The sequence below is a fragment of the Lagopus muta genome, chromosome 9 (assembly GCF_023343835.1).
Source record: "Lagopus muta isolate bLagMut1 chromosome 9, bLagMut1 primary, whole genome shotgun sequence".
Classification (NCBI taxonomy): domain Eukaryota; kingdom Metazoa; phylum Chordata; class Aves; order Galliformes; family Phasianidae; genus Lagopus; species Lagopus muta.
In genome coordinates this window covers 6,231,877-6,256,537 of record NC_064441.1, presented here as the reverse complement: position 1 = coordinate 6,256,537, position 24,661 = coordinate 6,231,877, and the positions used below count along the sequence as shown (strand labels likewise).

Sequence of the window (24,661 nt, the reverse complement as noted above, 5' to 3'; positions counted from 1 at the left end):
GCTTTTTTTTTTTTTTTTCCTTTGGGACACAGCTTTGAAGCTGAAAATGCCATAGGTTTGGCTGTTCCGTATGACTCTGCAATCCCCATATATGCCTCTGTGGAGCACGAATGGTTTGCAGACTGCAGTTTGATGGCTGATCTCTGTTTCCGTGCGACGCTTTTGTCAAGCTTAAAGCATTAAGTACTTTTCTCTCTGACAAGTGTTGGAAGGCGTTTCCACAACGGTGGTGTTTGATGGCTAAGTCTCATTATCACCTTTCCTGGTGGTGCAGGAGGTACAAGGCAGGATTTCCAGTTCATAAGACAGGGCAATTCAACCTTAATGGACCGATTTTCAAAAGAGCCCAACATTGTGAGCATTTGCACATCTTTGGCCTGAAGCAATTGGCTTGGAGTCATTAGTGAAGATGCCTTGCTGTCAGACGGAACTTGAAGAGAGCGCACGTCTCACAGTGCTACACAGAATCACAGAATGCAGGGATTGGAAGGGACTTCTAGAGATTGAGTTCAACCCCCTGCTAAAGCAGGTTCCATACAGCAGTTACACAGGTGGGCATCCAGACAGGTCTTGGATGTCTCTAGGGAAAGAGACTCCATAGCTCTCTGGACAGCCTGTTCCAGTGCTCCATCACTCTGACAGTGACAAAGTTCTGCTTCACTCTGCGATTCAGCACTACAGATTTCGGTGTTACAAACTTGGTTTTCTGCAGAGTTCAGGCTACAGGTGATGTGACAGTGGAGGAGGCACTTTCCAAGTCCGATTTCCAAATTTATGCACTCAGACTTTGTCTTTCAGCTCTCAAAGCACTTCACAGACACTGTACATACTGATCTGGTCAGTTCCTTTATGTAACATAAATGCATGTTGGGCGAGATGCCCACTGCAGTGAGGCACTAATGAACTCTGCAGGGCAGGGGAGCCGACTGCAGTCAGCTTTGTTTGGGAGCTGAGATCGATGCAAATTAAGTTTGTTCTCCAAGAGCAGCTGGAGCGCTGGGAAAGCGGAGGAGCTGGAAAAGGGCATTTTGTGAAAGATGTTAAAAAGTGATTTACAGGACATTGAAGGGAGATGTAAAATACTGGCAATCAGAAAAAGCCTGGAGGCTGCTCTGTAATTCTTTGAAGCGGGAAAATCTAGTCCTGGGAAGCAAAAGAAGAATACGGAAGCAGAAGAATCAACCTGTACTCGGAGTACAGAATGTAAGTTCACAGCAATGGGTTGCAAGGCATCTCAGCGGTGCAGCAACGGTGATTTGGGTCCGTGCTGCCCCTTTCTGGCTGCACTATTGACCTTTCAGAGGCAACCCGTGCCAGCACTCGATCTCTCGGGGCTCCCGTTGCACGAGGAGCTGCTCGGGGCGGCTCGCGGCTCAGCGCACCGAACGGGGCCTCAGAGCCTTCGGGCGGCACGGCCACGCGCCGGGGCTGGCGGCGGATTCCCGCCCAAGGGCCCGCCTGCGGAGCCGCCGCGTCGCCACAAGATGGCGCTGTCGTCACGGCAAAAAGCGCTCCTGCAAAGGTACCGGTGCTTTTGGAGGCCTTCCGAGACGGTGTGCTAAATACACCTCGAAAACAAACAAACATAAATACATTAATTTCGTGGGCAGCAACGTGGCAAAGAGTGCAGGAGGAAAAAAAAAACAACAAAAAAGGGCTTTGGAAGAATAATCTGTAATCTCCGAATTTGCACATTGGCCCCAAGCATGGAAAGCAAACGTACGTGTGGAGGCAACCTGGGTGCAACTGCAGTTCTGAAGAAAAGCAGGTATGTGTGTAGGGCCGACAGAATGCCCACATCTGACGTGTAGGGCTGTACAGAGGGCCTTTCCAGTGCAGGACCAAGCTCACGTCCTGCTTCCAGCAAAGAACCCTGAGGAAAGAAGTTCCACCTTTCATGATGCTCATTTCTTAAAGGTTACTGCTCCTCCTTCATTCTATTCCCCTATTAAATGTACCTGGATATTCTTATTGGCAGAAACAACTGAATCTTCTTTAATTCCTGCTATTTTGGCATCAGAGCAATTCTCAGCACACACTCCATGAGCTGATTACACATTCTGGGAAACAAGATTTCCCATCTCTTCTACTGGCCGGTGCCATTTGCTGGCATAGTGGCACCTCTTGTCAGTGTAACACAAGGCACTGTGAGCCTTCACAGGCTCCTGCTGACAGGAGCTCCACAAGGCTGATGGCAATTTTGGATTGAGGAGCCCTGAGAACTCCAAGTGCCTCGGAAAACCTTCCCTGTAGGAAAAACTTCTCAGGATGGCTCTACCTGTTTGGCTTTATAAACTTAAGAAAGATCTGATCAGAGTCTTAAGTAACCTTATGGATACAGTCTGAATTGAGAATGTGATCTTCAGTCTGCTGAAATAAATGCAAGCAGATAGCTGAGGGTAGTCAAATGCAGATGTGGAATAAGCTGCAAAATCCTAACAGGATAATTTGCTGTCAGAACAACTCTTTGGAGGCTTTGGTGGATATCCATCCCTAGGAGTTTTAATGTGATTTACCTAAAAATCCTGTAATTTAACATAGTTCTGCTACATTTCCTGAGCCTCTTTGGTAACAAAAGGAACCAGAGCCAGAACTCTAAAGCCATGCTTTTTCTGTAAGACCAGCAAAAGCAGCCAGACAAGGAGTTTCAAGTAATACTGCAAGAAAAGGAACGGTCTTTCACATGGAAATTATTTTTAGAACAGCTGAGATTAAAGAGGCGATTCTGACCCAGAGGCTATTCCGAGATATTGGATGATTCCTTTTGCAGCCAAATTCCCTGGGAGGTTGTAAGCAGTGTTTGGTGGGCAGAAGGTGCAGTATCATTTCCTCCGGATACAAACCTCGCTAAGATCCTTTCAGGTTACAGGTGTGCATGCTGGCAATGAAAAGCAAAGGCTTATTTGCAGTCCCAATCACTACTTTGCTGCAATTCCCTATGATGATACAAACTCACTCTGCAATTTTATGTTCAAATGTGGATAACTGAACAAGCATCTGTGCCCTTTCCCTCCCAGCCCTATCTCGTTGTTCCAGTCATGTAAGTTGGCCTCAGGCAAAAAAATCTCAGCCTCTCCTATGAGTGCCAGACCAGAGTACGAGTTCTGGTAATGAGCTCATACACATGATGTTTCTGAGATGAAAAGTGGAAGTATCCTGATGGCTTGTACTCACCTTTTTCATGCAACTGTCTGGGAGTGCCTATCTGTGTAAGTTTTACACTTTGTCTTGCAAAATTTTGATTTTTCTTGCTGGGCAAAGGTCTCTCTCCTTGCAGTTGTCACCCAAGAAGGGCTGCATCATTAGGGCAGAACAGGGTTGAAGATTCTTTTCTTGCTACTAGCATAGGAAAACCTGAACAGACTTGACCTAAATCCTTTTGAAATAACTATACATTATTTTCCAATTCCTTGTGGTTCCTCAGCATAGATGCAACTGAGTAGGTGGTGGTTGCCAATGTAACAGTTTGGAGAGGAAATAAAAGACCCATTAATCCCTTGAAAAATCCACGTGTACTTTGCCTTGGGGTTCTACACTCAGCGTGACCTGAGTTTGCTGTGTTACTCACACAGAAATTTGCTTGTCTTTAGTCCTGTTGCCAAAAGTTCCTTTCTCTACTGGGCTCTGCTGTGAGCATTCAGCTAGCCCTTGCCAAGAGCGCTTTCATTCACTGTGCCTTACTTTGGCATGCTGTCTTGGGAACTACGGATTTGCAGCTTACTGAGGAGTAGACATGTCTTCTACAATGCATTTTTTTTCTTCCTATTTCTCCTAACTTTGTGTTGGCTCAAAGCTTGATTAGTTTGATTCTATTCCCCACTTTGAATGTGATGCTCACCTTGTGTTTTTCTGCCAAGCAGTATTGCTGTTTAACGATCTGAGCTTCTGTTTTCAGTTCTATTTTGCTCTGTCCCATTGCATCTTTCAATTCTCTAATGTTTGTTTAGTCCTGAAGTATTATTTCCAGTGAGCCTGCTGCCTCTAAGCCTTGTTCTCACAGATGCTGCTCATTTGCTCCAAGGAAATCTTTTGCAAAAGCTCTGTCCACGGCATCTGTGCAGTGCATGGATGTGAGGTGGGTCATGGAGGGCATCCGCATGGCTGCAGTCAGGGGGGGAGCATCAATAAAATTCACACTTGCAGTTCCTGCAGCCTTGGCCACTGCAATGGCTCCTGTTGAGAATGTCAGAATTGACCTTTTCTGGGACGGAAAATGATGCTGAGAGATTTCATCGTAGCTCCCATAAATGCCTTGAAAGCTTTAATATAACTAACACACTGAAAAGTCACAAATGTCTGATACGTCCAAGATGTGGGCACTTAGCCAAAATAGTAATTCTGTCAGTGCACTTTCTTTTTTGGAGGGGTGATAATGAGGGATTTCCTTTAATATCTATAAAGGACACCTGGGCCTGCAATGTTCTTTTTAGAAAGGTTATTCCAGCAATAGGTAGATATTTTCTTGTCATTATACATGGTACAGTGTCTGCTCCCAGAGTCAGTGCTTTACTACAGAGCCATTTTATTGAAGTATTACTCACTGATAATGGTCATATTCGTGCCATGTGTTGCCAAATGAATGTAATAATAAACGAGCAAATATTACTGCATGTGCATATCTGAGAACTCACAGCCATTGAGGATTACCAGTGCAGACAAACCATAAAATAGCCAGACGAGGGCTTAATCCTGCAAAGTGCCCCGCTTGCTGCAAGGAGTCCTTATCTGTGATGGTCCCAGCACATGTATTTGTCCACAGTCAGCTTTCAGCCTCCAAGCCCAGTGCTATCTATAGACGTCTCAGACTTGTTTTGTAAATAGCTGTGCTTGCAGTTAGGAGACACGTAAAGTACGTTGTTTGTTTGTCAGAGCAGCCCAAGAGATGGTTATAGACAATTATCGTTTTTAATCTGTTAAACACAAATTGTATGGTAAAAAACTTTGCCAAAAACACAGCGCTGCTTTGGCCTGTCCTCTGTGAACAGGCCACTTAGGTTGAAAAGCTACATGAACCCTGCTTGTATTGCCATGAGAAGATCTGGACGCAGAAGTCTGAGCTAGTGCCAAGCAAGAGATTCCTCAGGAAATGTGAACCCTGGAGGAATTCAGTTTGCTTTAGTGACCTCGATCAGTTATGAGATGAATAAACTTTATGTGCAATTGGACTTCATGTCCAGTGTGCACCTAGTTGGCTATGCTGGCTCTGTGACTAGGGAGCCTTCCTGCTGCTATCACAAGTATGGATTCTCAATTCGTTTCAAATTTTATTCATTTCAATGAGTCTGACTAATCTCTAAGTAAAGGTTGTCCCCTAGTGACTCTCACACTGGATGTGAGCAGGGTCATCGGGTATTTAAGAAGGGTCATCAGCTTTTTGGACTCGTGTTCTGCTGCCCTTGCCAAGATTTGCTGCTGGTGTTATTGATTCTGTGGTTGAAAGAGGTTCTGGAGGGCTCTGCTGAGCCCAGTCCTGGGGCTGCCCAGATCAATTGTGAAAGACAGATCCTGCTCAGAGAAGGCAGGATCACGTGTGGGCATTGATCAGGTTATAGATCTTCTATGCTTCAAATTACTGGGGCATACAAAAACATATTCTTCTTCAGCAGTATTTTCTCTCTCTCATAAGTGTCTCCCAAGAGAAGTGTAATGTATCATTAATTCTGAAAAAGGGAATATTGGAAAGATCAAAGCCTTACAAACGGCAACATATTTTTCCCCTCAAGAAAGCATTAAAAACAACAAAAGTAGATTAGGAAAATGTTATTAGTCTCCCACCTTAGGAAAAAAAAACTGTAATTATTTTGGCAATTACTTATTTCCAAAAGATTAGAAGGTATCAAAAACTAGCCTGTTCCATTTTGTAATTTAAAGCAATTAGAAAAGCCTGATTTTGCAAAATTCTGAGCTCTGGTAAAGGACTTTGATATTAAGGGTCCCTCTGGGTTGTACCCATTCTGGTGAGTTCCCTTCAGCAAAGCAGCAGATTTGTGTTCACAGCTTAGCTTCTCTTCTGCTATTGTCTTTCAGTCTGCCATGTGGGTGGCTTTGGGGTGTTCCCATTGCCTTTTTAGATGTTGGTTCAGATACTCGAGGAACTTGTGCACTGACATGAGCTTTTTTTTTCTTTTTCTTTTTTTTTTTTTTTCCCCCTCAGCTTTCTGCTGACTGAAGAGGAAGAAGGAAAACAAGAGCCTTGCAACAACCCCCTATCACTGTTGTGCAATCCAGATTCAAGCCTTTGGCGGCTCTGGGAAAGTGGCAGGAGCTCTGCTTGACACCATTAACCTTGACCGTCAGGGTAAGCCTGTGGGAGGAAGAGGCTCTACACCTTATTGCTTTGACCCTATAACATACCAGCTTAGTCCTAGTTTAATTCCAGTAAATTCAGTAAGGTTCCATCAGGGATCAATTTGTTCTGAAGTTTTTATCAGTGCTTTCAAGCGTAGAAGTGTCAGGTATTATTAGCAACAGAAGTCTATCTTGTGAGATAGTTTTGAGAACCTGATACAAGTGTGATTTTGTTTCATACTGGCAGAGAATATAGGAAATGCTGTTTGACTCCCTTCACAGCATGGATTAGCAAAATTAGACTTGTCTCCTTTGCACTAACAAGCCCCAGAACAGACTGTGAGCTATTAAATAAAGGAAACTCCTTTCAGACACACACACGTACACACAAAAGCTGTGGGAAAATAAATCACATAGGCTTCTAGGTGGATAGATTATTAGAGAGTTCATATCTGTAGGGCATCTCCTCTGCAGGATTTTTCTGTGCACAGTGATATGACTTTATGGTTTTATTTACATTTTCTTAACAGTTCACATGACTTGTTTCTGTGGGGAATGCTGCAGTTGCCCGGAATACCCTTTTATATTTACATCACACACACACATACAGTTCTGCCTACACACTGACTTGGTGCCGCATGACTAATCAGCAAGTAACTATGATGGACCTGTTAATTTAACAGTTCAAGTTGAGTTTTAATCTCATAAGAGTATTGCTAGATCTTCATTTTATTTTACTATTTGCTTATTTTTCCTTTCTTTGATTTTTTCATGAGTAATACTTTTGGAACCCAGTCAAATCTGGAAGCGGGTAAATCCTGTTCTCTGAAGCTGCATGTAATATTACTTGCCCTAGGCAAGATTTGCAGAGAAGCTCATTTCTATTAAAACATCCAAAAAATGGACTGGAATCTACCTTGACCTTCAGGAATGGTCAGAGCCTGGATGCCAGTTATGTCCTAGTCAGGAGCTTGAGATTTGGGGTAACATCGCCCTGAACAGGCATTGTGAACACTTGAAATTTTCTCTGAATCTTTTGAAAATCTGCCCTTGAGGTTAAGCCCTGAGCTGATTTTGTGGAACAGGGCGACTTCATTCATTTGGTCCTGTGGGCCTTCAATCTGGCTCCAGCTAGTTTCGCTTACAAATAAAGCTCAGCTTTCAGCTGAGGTTCAGTGAGGACAATAAGTGTGAGTTAAAATAAACATAATCTGTGTTTGCCTTTCCAAAGCATTTCTCTGTGGAAGTTTTATATACTCTACTCACATAATAATGTTTCAAAGTATTCCTGGAAATTTTCTCCCATTTATGTCATCTTAAGTGCATACCATCCTCTGTTTGGTTTTGCAGAGGACTTTGTTAGGGAAGTCTTGGATTCAGAGCTCACACCTCAGGCAAAAAAAGCGTCAGTGTGTGATGAGAAAATTGCAGTTTCTTCCTCAATAGATTCTTCTGAGCAGCAAAGAAGCATGCCTTTCATGACATTTCCCCCTCTTCATTGCCTCTCCCTTCAGCCCCTTAGAATATCAGAGCTCCTTTAAACTCTTCAAAGTACCAGACTGCCACGTGTCAGACAGGAGCATAACACCACAAAATGTTAGAGCTTCATAAGGTACCAGAGAGCCAGTCAAATGCCACAAAAACATTGCTCATGTTGAAATGACATTATTTTGGTTCTGAATGACTGTGCCTTCTGTTCACAACCACTTTCCTCCTTATTAATTAATCTCATTTGTTCACACTAGGCTACTTTTGCTCACGTGCATGTTAAAGGAATGACTGTATTTTCAGAGGATTTGAATAATTGGACATTTGTTTCAGTATAGATCATTAAGTACGTGCCACATATTAGCTGTTATTTCATTAATTATTTGTCACTTATAATTTTAATTTAAGAAGTTCTAGTTATCCAGTCATCCAAGAGTGCTGTCATGCAACTTGTGACATAATTTCATAATCATTTTATGCTACAAAAATCTGTCACTGCTTCTGGAAGATGGTGTCACCTGCCCATTTTTCCCCCTCATTCTACACGGTCCCATTTTTCAGCACAAGAATTCACTTGGTCTTTCAGAGAAGGAGGCCAAGAACCTGACCTGGGTTAAAACTAACAGCACAAAGGGCAGACAAGCACTTGTACTGGTGCACAAAGGAACTGGCAGGAGTTTCTGGAGGAGAATTCATCGCCTGTGTAAACTGGAATTGATTGAGAAAGAAGATTGTAAGATGTCTGTTACCCTTGCCTGAGGAAGAAACGGAACACAGCCAAAGCAACAAGTTTCTGACTGCCCTAGATGGCAAACGTGTTTTAAGTTCTCCTAGATGTGGGTGCCTCCTCTTGCAAAGGTGAAGAAACCTCCTAGGTGCCCTTGGGAGGCCTGTGGTACCAGTAGTCTCCACAGCACCATTGCTAAACATGCAGGTAGGAGTGACAGCATGGTCTCATACAAAGGCAGCAGGCAGTGGTTCTCTATCCCCACTGGAAAAGTTGGCCTAACTTTATCAAAAGAAAAAGATTTAAACCAAATGGCCACTTTGTATTGTGTTAAGCTTTCTGTTCAGTTTAAGAAATTTCTGCCTGTATCCCCAGTGCTGTCACCATGCTGCATTTCCTTGTGTGTTTACAACCCAGTCTAATTGCTTGGACCGGTAGCCAATCTGTGCCACTGCAGGGAGAGGAAGACTAGTGTTTTAAAATGCTGGTTACTGGCTAAAGATCAGCATGGTATAGTTGCAAAAGCAGCACACTTCGGAGCTCTTACATGTAACAAAACTGAAATGCAATGTCCAATTCATTACCCTTTCTGTCTGAAAGAGTGCTTCTGCTGCTCAGCCGAGGTGTTCTTGAAACAGATAACGTGCATCTGCGCTTTTCACAGGATAGTAAAAATGAAGATTAACCCTTGACCAGTGTATTTGTCCTGTGCAGGAATTTTCCTTCAACTCTGCCCCAGACCGGCTCATTTTACAGGTGGAGCTCAGCTGCTGGAAGAGCTGGGCTCCTGCTCTTGGCATAACTTATCCTTCCTCTTTCCCTTTTGCTTTTCATATTGTCTTATGGATTGTTGACTCTTGGTTAATATACTTCTCCCCTGGCCCTGAATAACGTGTCTTTTCTTCTGTTTCTCTTGACTTTGGAACTGAGAAACAAAGCAGCATATCTCAGCGATGCACGTTGTTTTTTGACCTTGATAAATTGTTTTTGAGTTTGATTTTTCCCTTTCCTCCTTCAGTGTCTCCAGTAGCCTCGAGTCTCTTGAGCTCTCGTCTTCTCTCCACAGTCTCTTCCTACTGCGTGTTTCCAGAACTGTTTGTCATGCAGATAAAGAGAAGCATCAATTTACTAGAAAGGGAGTTGTACCTTTAAACATCATCAGTCTGACACATACTTAACTTTATTTTAAGAGGTAACACGTAAAACAAATAAAATGCAAGTTTCTGGGACTTTCTGCTTGGTCAGGCTGCAGCCCCTCCATCACTGATGCCTAATAACAGACTGTGCAACCCATCTCCATACACTGACCCACCTGCAGACTTTCTCTGAGGATTTCATTTGTGTTGGATTATTTACATTACAGCCCTGTGTATTTGCACTTCTTTAACTCCAAAGTGGTACAGAGATAAACCTTTAGCCCTCTATTCTGCTTTGCGTCTGAGTCAGACCCTTTTCAGTGGTTTTATGGAAAGCATATAATGTCACTGCTTAAGCTACCTTTGAGCCCACAAGCTGAAGGTGACCCTGCGCTCCAAGCACAGCTGCCATACTCAGTTTGTTATCCTGTACCACGGCTGCTCATCAGATACCAGCCTGAAACATGCCATAGCTTGGCTTGGAAATGGGAGACTGAAGCATCCATGTGTGGAAACACCCTAGCATTGCTGAGTGGTTCATGCAATGTTACAAAATGAGTGTTAAAGTAGACTCTAAGAAGGCTCAAAGACAGCCCCCTGCTTCAGGGGTATGCATTGCTTCAGCTACTGGGCCCCTTAGGGAAACAATAGGAAGTTTAAGGCCTTTCAGGTGGAGATATGCCACAGCTGTAGGGCTGATGACCCATTTACTTCCACTAGAAAGTCATTAGGATTAATCCAAAGCACCTGCAACCCGCAAAGCAGGTTAGAAAGACGTTTGCAGCATTTCAGAGCTCAGTTTTCTCTGTAGCATAAGGGCAGAAATATGTCTAGTGGCCCAGTGAGATCTGTAAGGGACTAAGGATTTGTAGTTCCAAACGTGTTCTTAGTGATGAGAATTTGGAGAGTGTGAAGGATCACAGTCCTCTGGCTGATCTGTCCTGCTTCTGAGGATAACCAAGCTGCAAGCAGCACTGCATGGGGAGGTAAGTATTTGTGTGTGCCTTCTCTAGGAGCCATTGCAGTTGTGTGCTTGCTCAGCCCTGTGTTTCTGTCTTTGTCCAGGTCTCTACCCAGTGTAGGGGAGTCTCAGTTGGAACTTACTGAGCACTTTCCTGACTTTTTGCTGTCTGCCACGCACTTCCATCCATAAGTTTGTTATGTTGGCTGCTCTGGGTAAAGTAGCCCGTTTTGCAGAAGTCTGCTGTATCTTTCCTTGTGTTAACTTTGTGCCCTGAGTTTTAATGCCACGTTGTTTGTGTTCCCTGCCATTTCACTTGCCATTTGTGCTCAAAAAACTGGCCTGTATTTGTTGATGATTGAGCTTTTCATGGATTGGTGAAGGAGCATGTGTTGCTTTTGATTATGGAGGGAATTAATGCAGGAAGCCACTACAGGTTGCTGACCTTTTGAAATCTTAAGCATGAAGCTTTCTTTTTATTTGAGATTTTATTGGAGGTTATTGTCAAAACATAGACAAGCTTTTCATAGTGCAATGTACAACTCAAAAAGGTTTTTTAAGCATCCATGTAATTTTTAAAGAGGACAGGATGTGTACCAGAAAAAGCTTTAACACAGTGTTTAAATTTACTGTAAGCTGTGCTAAAGTTAGACAGAAAACCAAACAAATGAATTACTGTCTTCCAGCCAGCTGAAGTTCACAGGTTTTACCTGTGACCATATCTGTTGTGACAGATTGGTTTGGTTTTCCATGAGGGTAAGCGATAGCAGGAATAGCTGATATACTTAAGAAGAAAGAAAGAACCTCATTGAATGTGATGAGCTACCATGTGGTGTTAAAGACAATTGCAATGTAAAGCACGAAACCATCTTTGATTGCAAGACAGCTTTAAGGGCCTGAAAAACTTTGTGCTTAATGTGCAAAATGAAAACGTATAGTACTTAGCTGGCAATGTAACTTAGCTTGCTAATTCTGTTGGTAGCTCATGGAACTGACAGGTGTTGTCCGTGTTGCTCTTACAGGCTGTCTGGGTTCTGAGTGGGAGGGTGCATCTCCTAGTGGATCTGATACTTAGTAAGACATTGTGTATTTTTATTTCTTGACTGTATACTGGCAGTCCAGTCAACATGGTGTAAAGCACTTTTCTTACGCTGTCATTCTAAGAGTGAGGCTGTATTTTGGTAATCTACTGGTAAGAGGCTGTAATGGAGAAATCTAGGTGACACTATAAGACTTTTTTCTTGAGCTGAGTCTTCTGGTGATGTGCTTTTGAAACCTTGAAGTTCTCATGAAAATCACACTTGTTTTCAGGAAGTATTTTAACTAATGTTTTAAGTGCTTAGACAAAGAAAAAACAGATAAAGGAAATTGATATTATTAAAGAAAACTATGAATGTAAGTTGCAAGCATTCAAGTAAACAGTACGAAATGGAGGATATATAACTGAGCTCTCACAAGCTGCAGCCTCCAGGTTACTTTGAAAAGTGAAAATGAGAGCAAATACTAGATTTTTTTAATAAGGAGCATTGTCAATCTGCATGAGCAACAGCATGCACCTTAAATTTTCTGTTCTCCACAATGTAAATTGAACACTAAGGTACGAAGTGTTGCGTGGTGGTGGTGTGAGACTCTTGGAGCTGCTCATGGAGACCATGGCATGGCCGGGCCTTTGTTGCATTCTATCGGTGGCCAAGGTCCAGCCCAGCCTTGAGGGCTCTGTGCTGCCCCAGAGCCTTCTTCCCAGCACAGTCCCTGAGTGCAGGCAGCTCATTGTAGTCATAGCCCGATTTTTTTTTTGCTTCTCTCACTCATTCAATTTATCAGGAGTGCAGCACTTCTTACTCTAGAGGTCAGTATAATGTTAAGAATGGAAGTGGTGCGAACTTGATTCTCGTTCCCTGATGAGATGTTCCAGAGTGAACTCTAAATTACACTCTTTCCAATTTAAGATGGAAGAGAAATTTCATACTAGGGAAATGTACTTGTAAAAGCACAACAGCCAATATGGGAAGCTCAGAGGGCGTTAAAGAAAACAATCATTGAGCCTCTTTGTTGAATGGAAGTTATGAATACGCTCGTAGTAATTTTCTGAAGCCATAGACAATAACATAATGTGAGTGGGTGATGGAAGAAATTACATAGGGTGAAATTTAGAGAGCTGACAGCAGCCCATGCATTGCTTAAGACCTATTTCTGAGGGCTTAATTGCAGCTTAAATAGCATACAGGACTTGTGCTCATCTTCTGAGCACTGAAACAAATTCCACTGAGAAAGAGCACCGTGAGCAGAACGTGGAAATCGTAATCTGATCAGCTGTAAAACTCCTGCTTTGGGGAAAGGGTGTTCTGTACTGAGAACAGATGTTGGCAGTGTAGATTTATGTTGTAGTACGTACATTATAAATGTCTAATGCTGTGTTTCACCATAGGATGCAATGATCTTAGTCCAAAGAGATGCCAAGAGAATATCAATCTTTAAACAAATGGTAAAATCAAGTAATGAGCAACACTGCAGGACGTTGTGATTATCTACTTCACTCGTGAGCTATGTGGCCGATAACACTGAAAGCAGTCTCACGAGTGCTTTTGAGGCATTTATGTTACTTTTGGGCTGACAGTCCACAAATACTCGTTCTTAGTGGTCTGAAGGCTTATAAAAAATAAATTTTCAGTTTTGTTGTATGGCTGTGCAAGAGAAATCAGAACTGGAGAGTCGTGTATTTGCTACAAAATGGTTGCAAGCTACTTCAGTAGAAGAAGAGCCAGAGAAATATCAAGGTGGAAAACCACTTTGCAAAGTGAATATTAAATGCTTAGGTTTTCAGTCAGTTCCCAGAATGTTTAGAAAAAGGTACGGTGGTAAAGCCAAACCCACTGAACTTGTCCTTATCTTTACATGCTTGGATTTCTTGTAATATTTAACTTTTTCTTTGCATTTCCTGGACTTAGGATTCTTAGTTCTATGACAATCAATATTCCCTTGTAATGTATTTTGACATATGTTCCCGATAAGCATTTACCACTTTAAGTCCTAACAAAGGTTATTTTGGTCAGAAAAGAAAAAGTAAATGGAAATAGTCTTCCACTGGCTCTTTTGAAAGCAGAAAGAGACAAAATATTAGGACTACACTAACGGCACTTTTCAAAGTACGAAGCTCTGTGGCTTTAACTGCTTTATTTTTAATTGAGAAGCAACCTGCAAATCATTGCTGTTCTCTGAAGAGATCTGTTATTCAGATGTCTGTTAAATAGTTTGCATGCATTCTATTCTGGTTCAGGGTTTGTTCACAAACCGTTCACAAATTGTCTACTTTTATGATTCACAGTGTGTGATTGGGCATGTGGTATATTTTCTGCTCTCTGATTTAATGACTGAAACATTTTGACAGGGAATAACAAATGGTGAATGGCAACTAGTAAACAACATACAACTTGGGGCATTTGCAAGCATTTTCAAGAATATTAGCAATAGGAAGAACGTTACTGAAGTCTGGGTAGCCTGACCCCTGTGAATGACAATGATTCATATCTCAGCCATCTAGCTACAGTTGTATTTAAGTTGTTTACCATTGTTTACCAAAATCTACAAAGCCTGCATGGAGAATCACTTACTATGAATGAAGCAATTTTTTCTCAATTCAGCCCTTACGCTACTGGTAAGCAGTCTAATTGTGAAACTTGCTCACAAAGGAGCAAATTCTCTGTTAAATACATGTATAATTAATGAAAAAACACACTGTCCTCTAGAAGGACTGTTGACATGGATAAGTGCCATATGCTTGTATGAGGTATGAACATGGTGCTACAGCTAGTGTATCTGACTTTGGAAATGCTGCGCCTCTGAGATAGAAAACTAACATGTTCATTTAAAGATACCCTGTTACTTTTCCCCAGGTATAAAAATCAGCTCAGCTTTAGTTGATAAACTTAAGTCTCAGTTTCCACACATTTCTTCACTTCTTTAGCTTAGCAATTGAAAAATGACCCCATTCCAATCCAGAAGGCTTTGAAATGGTGTATGATGTGATTCTCACATGGAATATTTTTAACCTTTTCTTTTTTTTGCTATGTCCTAAGATCCTTGAACTGTATAAATGATTAAGGTTTCATAACACTGCAGGCAAAATTCTTTCCCTTGATCTGAGCTGCAGATATCCTTTGCATTTTCTGCACACATGGTACTTTCATTTCCATCAATGGGAATTCCACGTGCTGAATAAGGAAGAAATATTTGCATTCTGGATAAGGGCCTTATTTGGACACTTTTTCTTGCTTGCTTGTGCAAAACTCCTACTGACTTTGATCTTGTTGGCGAGCTGCCTGTTGGATGAGAATCCCTGGTTTGAGGAGTTGGTAAATGGCGTTTTAATGACAAGGGTCACTGATGATTGCCGTGCCATTTTTCTTGCTTTCCCCACCACAAACCTATCATCTGAAGTAAGGCACTGCAGTTCTTTTCAGAAGATTAATAGTTCTCTGCTAGTAACAGATTTTCCACTAGCCAGAAAGCAGTACACCCACTGATGAGTTTATCATTTGAACTTTGAATCCAGTCGGGAAGTTGAGATGTAAACTCTTCTGTGATGGTGATTTGTGGTATATTTCCAGTTTTCAGGGTCAGGTTATTAACCAGTGTAACAGTGATATAAGCACATGTCGTTGAGAACATGAATCAGAGGAAGCATCTGACAAAGACCTCACTGTGCAGGCAGCTTTCCTTGGAGGCTGTGCAAGTCTGATGTGTGTCACGAGGCTCCAGGTGTCAGGCTTGAATATACCACAAGTATTAACAACCTGTGTGTGTATATAAAACTGTTCTTGGCTGCGTTTTTTGGTGCTCAGGATTTTATGCAGCGCCCTAAGGAAGGACTGTCATTTTGCTCCAAGTTCTTAGTTTTTCGTTGCTTTTCTCTATTGGTATTGGATAGTCTTTAACTTTTTATGTAGAATGAATACTTGTAAATGGATTACTTGTATTTGGTAATCTGGTTATGTGTTCCTGTTAAAATGAAGGTACTGAAAGAGTATAATCATCTCCAAATTTTGAATGTGTGTCCAGTCATCCTGGAAGTTCTAAAATGTATTAAGAAAACTGGGGAAAAAACTGGTGGTGTAACAAGAAGTATTTGAGCTGTACAAAAGTGAAACCATGACCTGTAGAAAACTTTGATTTTTCTGACAAGTTTCTGTCCTCAGCTGGAATAAAAATTGAAAATTCTTGTGAACAAGAAGTTCTTAGAACAGTACCGTGTAGAAACACTTAGCCTTTTGTTTAGAACCAGTATAATGTGACATGTCTTGGGAACATGTTATGAGAATTGCAGGTTAGGTGTCCCTTGCCTCCATTGGACTGCGGGGATTAGATGGTCTGCCCCATGACATGCTCCATTTTATGGCTCTCACAAAATACTAATCAGAGAAGAAATCAGAAAGTACTTCCTGTCTTCAATCTTACAAAATCTGGTTTTGGTGTATTATTTTTTCCCCCATTACAAATTGCTTTGAGGGAAACCTCCCGACTAGCTCTGAATAATGAGTTCAGCTTCTTATTTAATAGATATACTCAGTTATGCTATGGCAACTTCTCTTTTCTGAACTGGTTGGTCTGAACAAATCTTTGGAGCACAGATAGAAAAAGCCTGTCCTTTCACAGCACTTGAAATAACGTTGCATCTCTCTTCTGTACTGACTCCTACTCAAAGAGCTGCAGACTTGGGTGTGATTTAAACACAATGAAGTCACACAAGTTTTGCGGTCTAGGTAAATAGCATGTGAGATTTAGTAGTACGTGGGCTGGACTTGAGAGAAGAAACATTTCTGTTCCATTGCAGTGGCCCAGAGTTGAAGCCTGTTACTTGCAGCTCTGCCAATGACTTGTCTCTGCTTCTGCATAGGGATTCCTCTGCTTTCCCTGGGGAGAGAACGTAGTTTCTATTCAGCAGCTGTTGTCATATATTTACATATCACTGACATGCAAACACTAGTTCTCTAAGTAAAATATGCATAATAAAAATTCTGCATATTGCATGCACTTAATTCTGCACGTTGAAAATGTGGGAGGCTGAAATGCCAGCAGAAGGAGCCCCTCCTTACAGCGTCCTGCCTCCTGTGAACACTTTGCTGTTGCCGTGAGGTGGTGCAGCAGGCTCTGCTTGGGTCACATGAAGTCCTGCTGCCTTTGTGGATGGAGAAGCTCAAAGGCTGGCATGTAAATTAAGAATGAGTAATTGGAGAAGGTCCCCACTTCTCTCGGAGCAATACACAGACTAGATAATAGGCCTTGGAAAACTAACGAGATGATAGGGTTTCTAACTTTGCATTTTCTAATTGCTTCAAATGAAACCCTATTAGAAACAGCTGGTCTGATTCTCAACTGATATAAATTGTCATGTATTTTTCAGTTTTAAATAGCACTCTGCTGGCCTCACCCAGATGTAAACTCTGGCCTAGATTATGCGATAGCTATTGGCTTTGAATGGAAACTTTAGTGCTACTTTTATAGGCAGATTTATTTTGATGTGTTATCAGGAAAATCTAGCACACTTCCAGGTATCATGTGTCTGAAAAAGTAATCACCAATGCCAGTCTGCTAAGAAGGCAGAATAAAAGCAATGCATGTGTATCCATGTTGTTGCTGCTTGGAGCAGCAAGGCAAAACAGAAATCCACGCTATGTGCTGGGGACTGGTAAGGTAGGGCTGGGTGCACTGAGCCAAGGCTGTCCTCAGCTTCCTGGCTGACAAAACAGAAAGGCATTGCACTTCAGGGGTGCCAAGATCCTTGTAGAATTGCCAGGACATTAAGATACATGAAAGTAGCTTTCTAGCAAGAGTAAAATGATTGATTTAAACAGATCTATCTGATGTGATGCTGTGTTCTTCTCTAGAGGGAAACAAGCAAATGTTATCTTTTTCATTCTGGGATAGATTCTCACTTATTTAACGTTCAGAAGAAATCACAAATCTGGCCCTTACTTGGGATTTGGATTAGTGTTGAGCAGTCCATTGCTATGGCCTTTTTCACCAGTGTTCTATGGATATTTTTTTTTTCTGACCCATGCTGAGGGAATTCTTACTCATGGATCTAAAGCCCAAGGGAATTGGGTCGTGGCATCTGAAGTTGACAGTGATGTAAAATTACAAGAAGGCTGCAGGAGTCCAATTAGCTTCCTTCTCCTTTTCCATAGTGCATTTATTTCATAAAGTGTGTGTGGGGGTAGGGGAGAGAATTAGGACCAGATTGAAGTGGGAGAAACTGTAGAATTTTTTTTCCCAATAACCATAAGCTAACTACTTACCTATAAAAGACCTATTGCCTATAAAAATGATTTCTATTTCTGACCTAATTTAAACTAATTTCAGAGCAGTCGATGCCACTATACATTGCTTTAGAAGAAAAATTTCGAATGAGCTCACTCAAGGAATGAAACATCACAGAAGTTTGTAGATATTTGCAGCTGTGGGACTCATTTTAGGGAATAAATTGTCTGAAAGAATTGAATTCCAAATTACTTTGTAAATTAATGACAGTTTTCCTGCATGCTTCTAGTTTTACACAGTTCCATAATCAAGCAATATGGAGTCACGTGAGTAATTAAGGTTGTAAACCCAAAGCCCTGTAGTACAGGCATCAATATAAATATACTCAGCAATAACGGATTGTTATGTTAATGTGCGTATTGATCAGTTACAAAATTATTAAAAGGCCTCTGCTGAAAAGCACAAGGCTTATAATAGGACGTCAGTTAAAATTCTTACATCACAGACAGCAAATCTTTTCTCTGATAAAACAGCAAGTTCACAAAATGAAGCGGATTAAAAAACTACAATGAACTTGTTCTTTTCATTTTTCCCAATACAGAAGATGTAAATAACTATTTGTGTTATTACTACTTACATATTATTCCAAATCATGTTTCATGTTAGCCTTGTGACAGTTGATCGCAGCTGCTCCCAGTTGGGGTTAAAGGATATCAGATAAATTTTAAGTTGATCTTAGAATTTTAAAGGACTTGTTCTACCAAAATGGCAGTTTGCAAATGTATTTTATTTGATGATACCATTCTGAAAAAATGGACTCAGTACATTGGGGATAAAGCCTAAGTAGAAAAATACAAACTGAATGACTGGCTTAAAAGCAGTATGAATTAATAGGCCTCTGTATTAGACTCTATATTTCAGTATTTTAATTATCTTCAATATCTCATGCTTTTCTGTCCAGTCTTAATGACTAAAATTTACTGGAGGGTTCTGCCCCCCTTCCTGGGCAGTCCTCTGAGCTTTTTTTTCACCTGCAGCTTATGTTGTTCTGTTTGTTGATGGCCACATTTCTCAATGTGGATACGTTTAAATATTCAGAAATCATCTGTCACGTTCACCTTTCTTCCCTATGATCTCTTCCTCCATTTTTTTTCTCTTATGCCGATGAGCACTGCTGCTTTTAGAAGTTTCATCAGTTGAGTGCTGCTATAGGTAAAATGTTTCTTCATGTGCCAAAAAGCTGATGTTCATGTTTGTTGGGTTAGAACACTTCAGCTGATAGAAACTGATCCTCACTGGGCTGAAAGCATAAGGTGTTCTGCTGATACACACCAGAGTTTGTGGGGCTGGAGATCCTCTAGATAGACAGCAGTGTTTTTTATGTGAAAGCAGGGAATGAGTAGAGGAAGGACAAGCAAATACAGTGCAAAACATCATTCCCTTCTTCACATTTTGTTTCCTTCTGCTGTTCTCAGTAGGCTGTCATCTTCCCTGTCACGGATGAGAAAGACAAGCACTGTTTGCACCAGAATCTGGCAGTAAATCTTCTGCTTGCTTACATGGTTGCTTCCATCTCTCTTTCTGGATAAATTTGCAGAGTAGCTGCCAGTGCCATTTATCAGTGAGTAGGTCTGAAGAGGGAGCGTTTGAATGAGACACCTGCTTAGAGGCAAGCATGGAGCCTCTTAAATCACAGACCTTGTGCTGCTCTTTATTTTAGGACTAAAAGAGAAATATGCATCTCAGTTTTTACTGCCTTTTTATTAGGAGAGGCTGCTTGCCATCGCTTACAGATTTTACTCATTTTAATAAGGCCACATCTTAATCATCTGGGCTGAAATTAGGAAATACACTTAAGATCTTATCCACTGAAGGAAAATGAAAAGACTGGATTTGCTCCTTAGCTAGCTGAGAGCATCAAGCTGACAGAGACTTGCATGAATAAGCAATCCAAGTGACAGTGCAAAGACAACATGGCTTGACTTGTCTTCCCAACCAGAAGAAGAGTTTCTAATTTTGGGAACGCCAAATGTCTGTGCCTGAGTCCTTCACTCATCTCTCTCTCTACATCCTTTGTGCTGAGTGAGGACCATGGGGACACCTCTTGAGGATGTCTTCCCAGTCTGCCTGGTACCTGAAGTGAGAACGTGCCAGGACTTCCCACACGCGTTTAAATCCACTCGTGGAGGTTGGTCCCTTCCCCTGTGCATCTGGTGTTCAGCCTTGCTGATGGGTCGGAGGTTTTGGCAGGACTTGAGCTGCCAAGGTCGAAGGTTGTTAAGGACTTGTGCCACTAGGCACCAAAAAACTCAGCTTTAAAGGCCCTGTCACAATTTTATGTGTGGAAAGTAATAATCTTAAAAATGTGGAGGAACAAAGGGATTTTTTTTCCCTTTTAATCCCCTTACATCTCAGTTTTGCATCTGTGAAAAGAGAACAATATAGCTTCACTTTTATGAGCAGCAGTGTGTGTTGTATTCCTCATGAATCATGCAAATGCTGTGCGATGTCCCATATTCTTGTAAAGTGTACAAGGAAACAAATAATGCTATTGTCAGAGCACAGCAGCAACAGAGGTGGGAGGGAAAAGGCTGAGAGATTTTTCCAAGCGAGGAAATGCCAGTAAAGCACCAAGTAGTTGCTCTTCCTGCAAATGTCTTCCCCTATTTTCGCTGAATGAAGCAGAGGTTCCTGAAGGAAGGTGATGTGAGACATACAAAATTTAAGTTTCTGTGTATAGCAGGATGGAATTAAGCAGTGACAATGCTGATGTTTCTGTGCTTTCAGTACCAAATTAGATCTTTTCAGCTGATGGCAAGCCTTGATGAAACAGTACAGTGGAATAAGTGTTAGCAGTGTTTGGGGATCCCCTGACTAATGGACCTGATTTATCATAAAATTGCCTTTTCTGATGGCCCACTTGTGGCAGGACCTGCACTTGCAGGCTGTTCACTTGGGCTCCTGGTCCTGGCTAGTGATGGAGGACAGCACTTCTCTATAACTGTTTTACCCTTCCAATGAGCTCAGTGACACTTCACAGTGCAAGAAGCATCCCTCTGGCTGTTCATATTGGTCCTCTGCTCTCCTACACTTCCACATCACATAATCAGTTTCATAAATGTTCATAAATCCAGAGTGCTCAGTAGGTGAGTTGCCAGACACATTGCTTGTCTGATGCTGAAATATTTTAATTCCATCTCCCTCTTGAATATTTTCACACATAATGGAACATTCTGGCAGTGTAGATATCCGTGAGCCTGCTCAAGTGTGGATGTTCTCGTTCTGCCGCTATGAAGGCTGCAGATGAGAAGAGGTGGTATGACTCAGTCTTATTAGAAGGTATTAAACTACTTCATCTTTTATCCCTACAAGCAAAACCCGAGAAAGGCTGTGGGTGGCTATAATGTCAGTGTCTCAATTTTTTTTTTCTTTGTATTTCTGTTGCTCAATAAACATTAATGCACTGTAGGAGAGTTAGAGATTTTATTTAGCTGGAGCTGTAAAAGTGCTTGTTCCTCTCTAATTTCATCTCATTTTTTCCCTTTTACCGCTGATGACTGGCATCATCTGTTTGTCTCCTGGAGGGTTTTGAACTCAATTATGATGATTGTCTCTTGCTACCCTTGTTTTCTGTGCACAACTATATTCCCATTGTCTTAGATTAAATTTGCCTATATCCAATCCCTATCCTTAGGAAATTTAAGCCTCAATGTGGGAAAGAATGATCCTAATTTTTAATATGGGAATTCTTGCTGTATTGGGAACACTGTGAGCTTTCAAAAGCAACAATGTTGTTTTCCTTAAAACCTCTATAGATGTTCGTGTGCTTTCTGCTGTTCTCATAGCCTCCTCAGCCCAAGACACACAGCTTATGGTTTGGCACCTTGGTTTCACGGTTCATTAAAAAATTGCCTTGTCCCTGGAGTTTTCACTCATGAAAATTCTATTTAATTTAAATACACTCTTAAATTAGGACCAGGTCTTAAAACATTGGGGTCTTATGACTGCATAACAGAACTGCTTTTGCCAAAGTATGGAGCTCCTTTCCACACAACCCTCCAAAATTAATATTGTGTAAAATTAAACTTCAGTCCAAGATGCAGGAGGGGAGGATATTTTTAATGAAGATTTGCTGTTAGGATATCTTATGCCATGTGTAAATGAAATAATTTTTAAACAAATCAGAAATATCAGACTTGTCTCAAGCTATGAGATTACAATATGTACAGAGGGTTTTTTTTTTTTTTTTTTTTTTTAAGCTTGTGTTCCCTTCTATTTAAACCTCTGAGGCAATTCAGTGATTTGATCTGGATTTACAAATAATTGCAGCTGAGAAAGATCTTCCTCAGAGGAAAATTTTATTCACAAAAATACTTGTTTGGCTCTAGCCAAGTAGCATATGGGACTGTATAATTCCTCTCTGCAGGACGTGTTTAACCCCAGGTGATGAGCATACTGTCAGTGCTTAATAATTCTCAGTGGAGAATGTGTCAGAAATCATGTTGTTCCTAGGACCTCAGCTTATTTTATGCTTACCTGTAATGGATCCTTACCTGAGGATGCTGGGCTGCCTTCCACCAGTTCCTTTTTGTGCTCTTCAGTTGATGGCACATGAAACACCTGCCAAGAAGAACCGTGCAGCAGAAATGATCTTCAAACCTCAGGCTACCATAAACTGAGCTATAAGTATGTTCTTTGTTGCTGAACCAGGCTGCTTCTTAAAATTCCTTACTGCCTTATTGCTTACTACACTCCCATAGAAATCAAGGGTAGGGGGATGATATAACGTTTGGTAGTAAATTGGAGAAATTATGACCACGGGTTCCACACTCCCTAAGAACATTTCTGCTGTGCTGTGGTGGAAGAAACTTTAAACCATAGGTCCACTCTTACTTCAGAGTACACTAATATATTCATTTAAATGACTGGAGAAATGAAGAATACTTGGATAACTGAAGTTCTGATACAATATATAAGACTGAATGAAAAATAAATTGATTTAAAATGGTTTGCAGACTTACAAAAGGTTTATTCACTGCATGTAACATGCTCAGTAAAATAATATCCTTTAATGTGCTGAACTCTCCATGCTTTTCATGAAGCTGCATCTAATTGTACTGCTCAGAGTTGACTAATTCTGCTACTGCTTTCCTTTGAGAGAAATTGAGCATTTCAAGACGTGACTAACACTCTAAGTAGTCATTAATTCTTAATTCAGAATGAAAATGAAACTTTTATACTATATATATCAAACTGAATACCATACAGATACATGCAGCCAGTTCATTAATTTTGACGTTAATGTTGGTTCATATTAAATGTTAAGGGGAAGATGAAAAAATATCCTTAAAAATAATAGCAACAGCCAAACAATTTACCAATATAAATATTGGTTTTATTGACATCCACATGTTAATGTATTATAACAAGGCTTTGTTTGATTACAAAGTGGGGTTGATTACATTAGTGGGGTTTGATAAACCCCACTGTCCGGGAATATTTTACATTTTGAACATTAAGAATGAGCTTACAATCATACCAGTGTGAGTGATCCACTACTACTTATATAAATGTCAAGAATATTGAATCTGACAGTCCTTATTTTTGGTTTGCCTCAGTAAAAGAAGGTAGAGATGTCTGTATGTCATTCTCCAAATAGACTTTTCTCTTGACAGTTCCAGGTAGGAATCCTATTTTATGGGTCTTGTGGGCTCCGCAAGAGAGAGCCCATCAGACACACTGGCACTATAGTTGTGTTTTGTTACTTCTGTGGTTATGGACGGTGCCATAATAACATAGGTTAGCAGTGATCTATTTAGAACAGGTCAGCTTGACACAGTGTGCTCCTGATCAAGCTGGATCCAGCTGTGTCAGGGATGTGGTGGATGAGTACATTTCATAGTCCTAAGGAGAAGAGATTCACTAAATTGTGCTTCTGTGTGTTATCCCTGGGTCCACTTGACTGGTAAAAGTATTTGTCTGGATTTAGTATGATTTTTCTGCAGCAACAATGTGCTTATGGTCATGAAGAGGCACTTAAACACAATACATGCATAGAGGTACCTTTCTCCAATGAATGTACTGACTCAGAATCTTATCTGTATTTTATTCAGAATAATGGCTATAAAGAGCAGGTATATCAAGAATACATGGTGAATATTAATAGGAATACATGTATAATTGTAATTAGATATATATGTGAAAGTTTGTGCCAGAACCAATGATGGGACATCCTGATGATTGCTTGTAAAGAAAATTTAAGTTTAGCATCCCTTCATGCCTTTGATCTTTGCATTAGAACTGATAAGTAATAGATTCTGGAAGAGGCTCTCTGGGCATTTTATGTGCAGCAGATTATAAAAGGAAGAAGCGTCTTTGAAGGAAGGCATGAGTTCACTACAAATTGTTTATTAACACAGGGAGGGGGTAAATTTAGTTTAATTCATTTGATATGTAATATAGTGAGAAATGCCATGAAAACCCAATGGAAGTGATGAAGACAAATCATCCTGATTGATGGTGGGGATTGTGCCAGGAGAGGTGGAGCATGGGGTCTTCAGGCTTGCTCATGTAGAAGATGAGAATAAAGAAATCATTTAGAGAACAGGCTAATAAAAGTTCAAAGGCCCTCTGAAGACATGCTCAAAAATATTCCTTCTGAAGATCTGGAAATGAACCCAAAGACTACTGGTATATTTTAATGTGTGGGAGATGGTATTCATCTTAAAAACCATCCCTTTGCAGTCCCTGAGCATTGGACTGAGCAGCCTTCTTTTTTTTTTTTTTTCTTTTTTTTTTTTTAGT

The 24,661-nt window shown here is 40.9% G+C and overlaps 1 protein-coding gene across 4 annotated transcripts in view; it reads left to right on the top strand.

Moving 5' to 3' along the window:
* TBL1XR1 (TBL1X/Y related 1) overlaps nucleotides 1–24,661 on the top strand; it is a 382,210-nt gene that overhangs the window by 83,562 nt on the left and 273,987 nt on the right. For 2 of the 4 annotated variants that reach the window (XM_048954698.1, XM_048954694.1), the window contains exon 1: nucleotides 6,165–6,298. The gene's annotated coding sequence lies outside the window, so the exon portion shown is untranslated. Of the gene's footprint in view, nucleotides 1–6,154; nucleotides 6,299–10,437; nucleotides 10,626–24,661 lie in introns of those variants that run through there. The other 2 variants (XM_048954695.1, XM_048954699.1) reach the window with 2 other exon arrangements.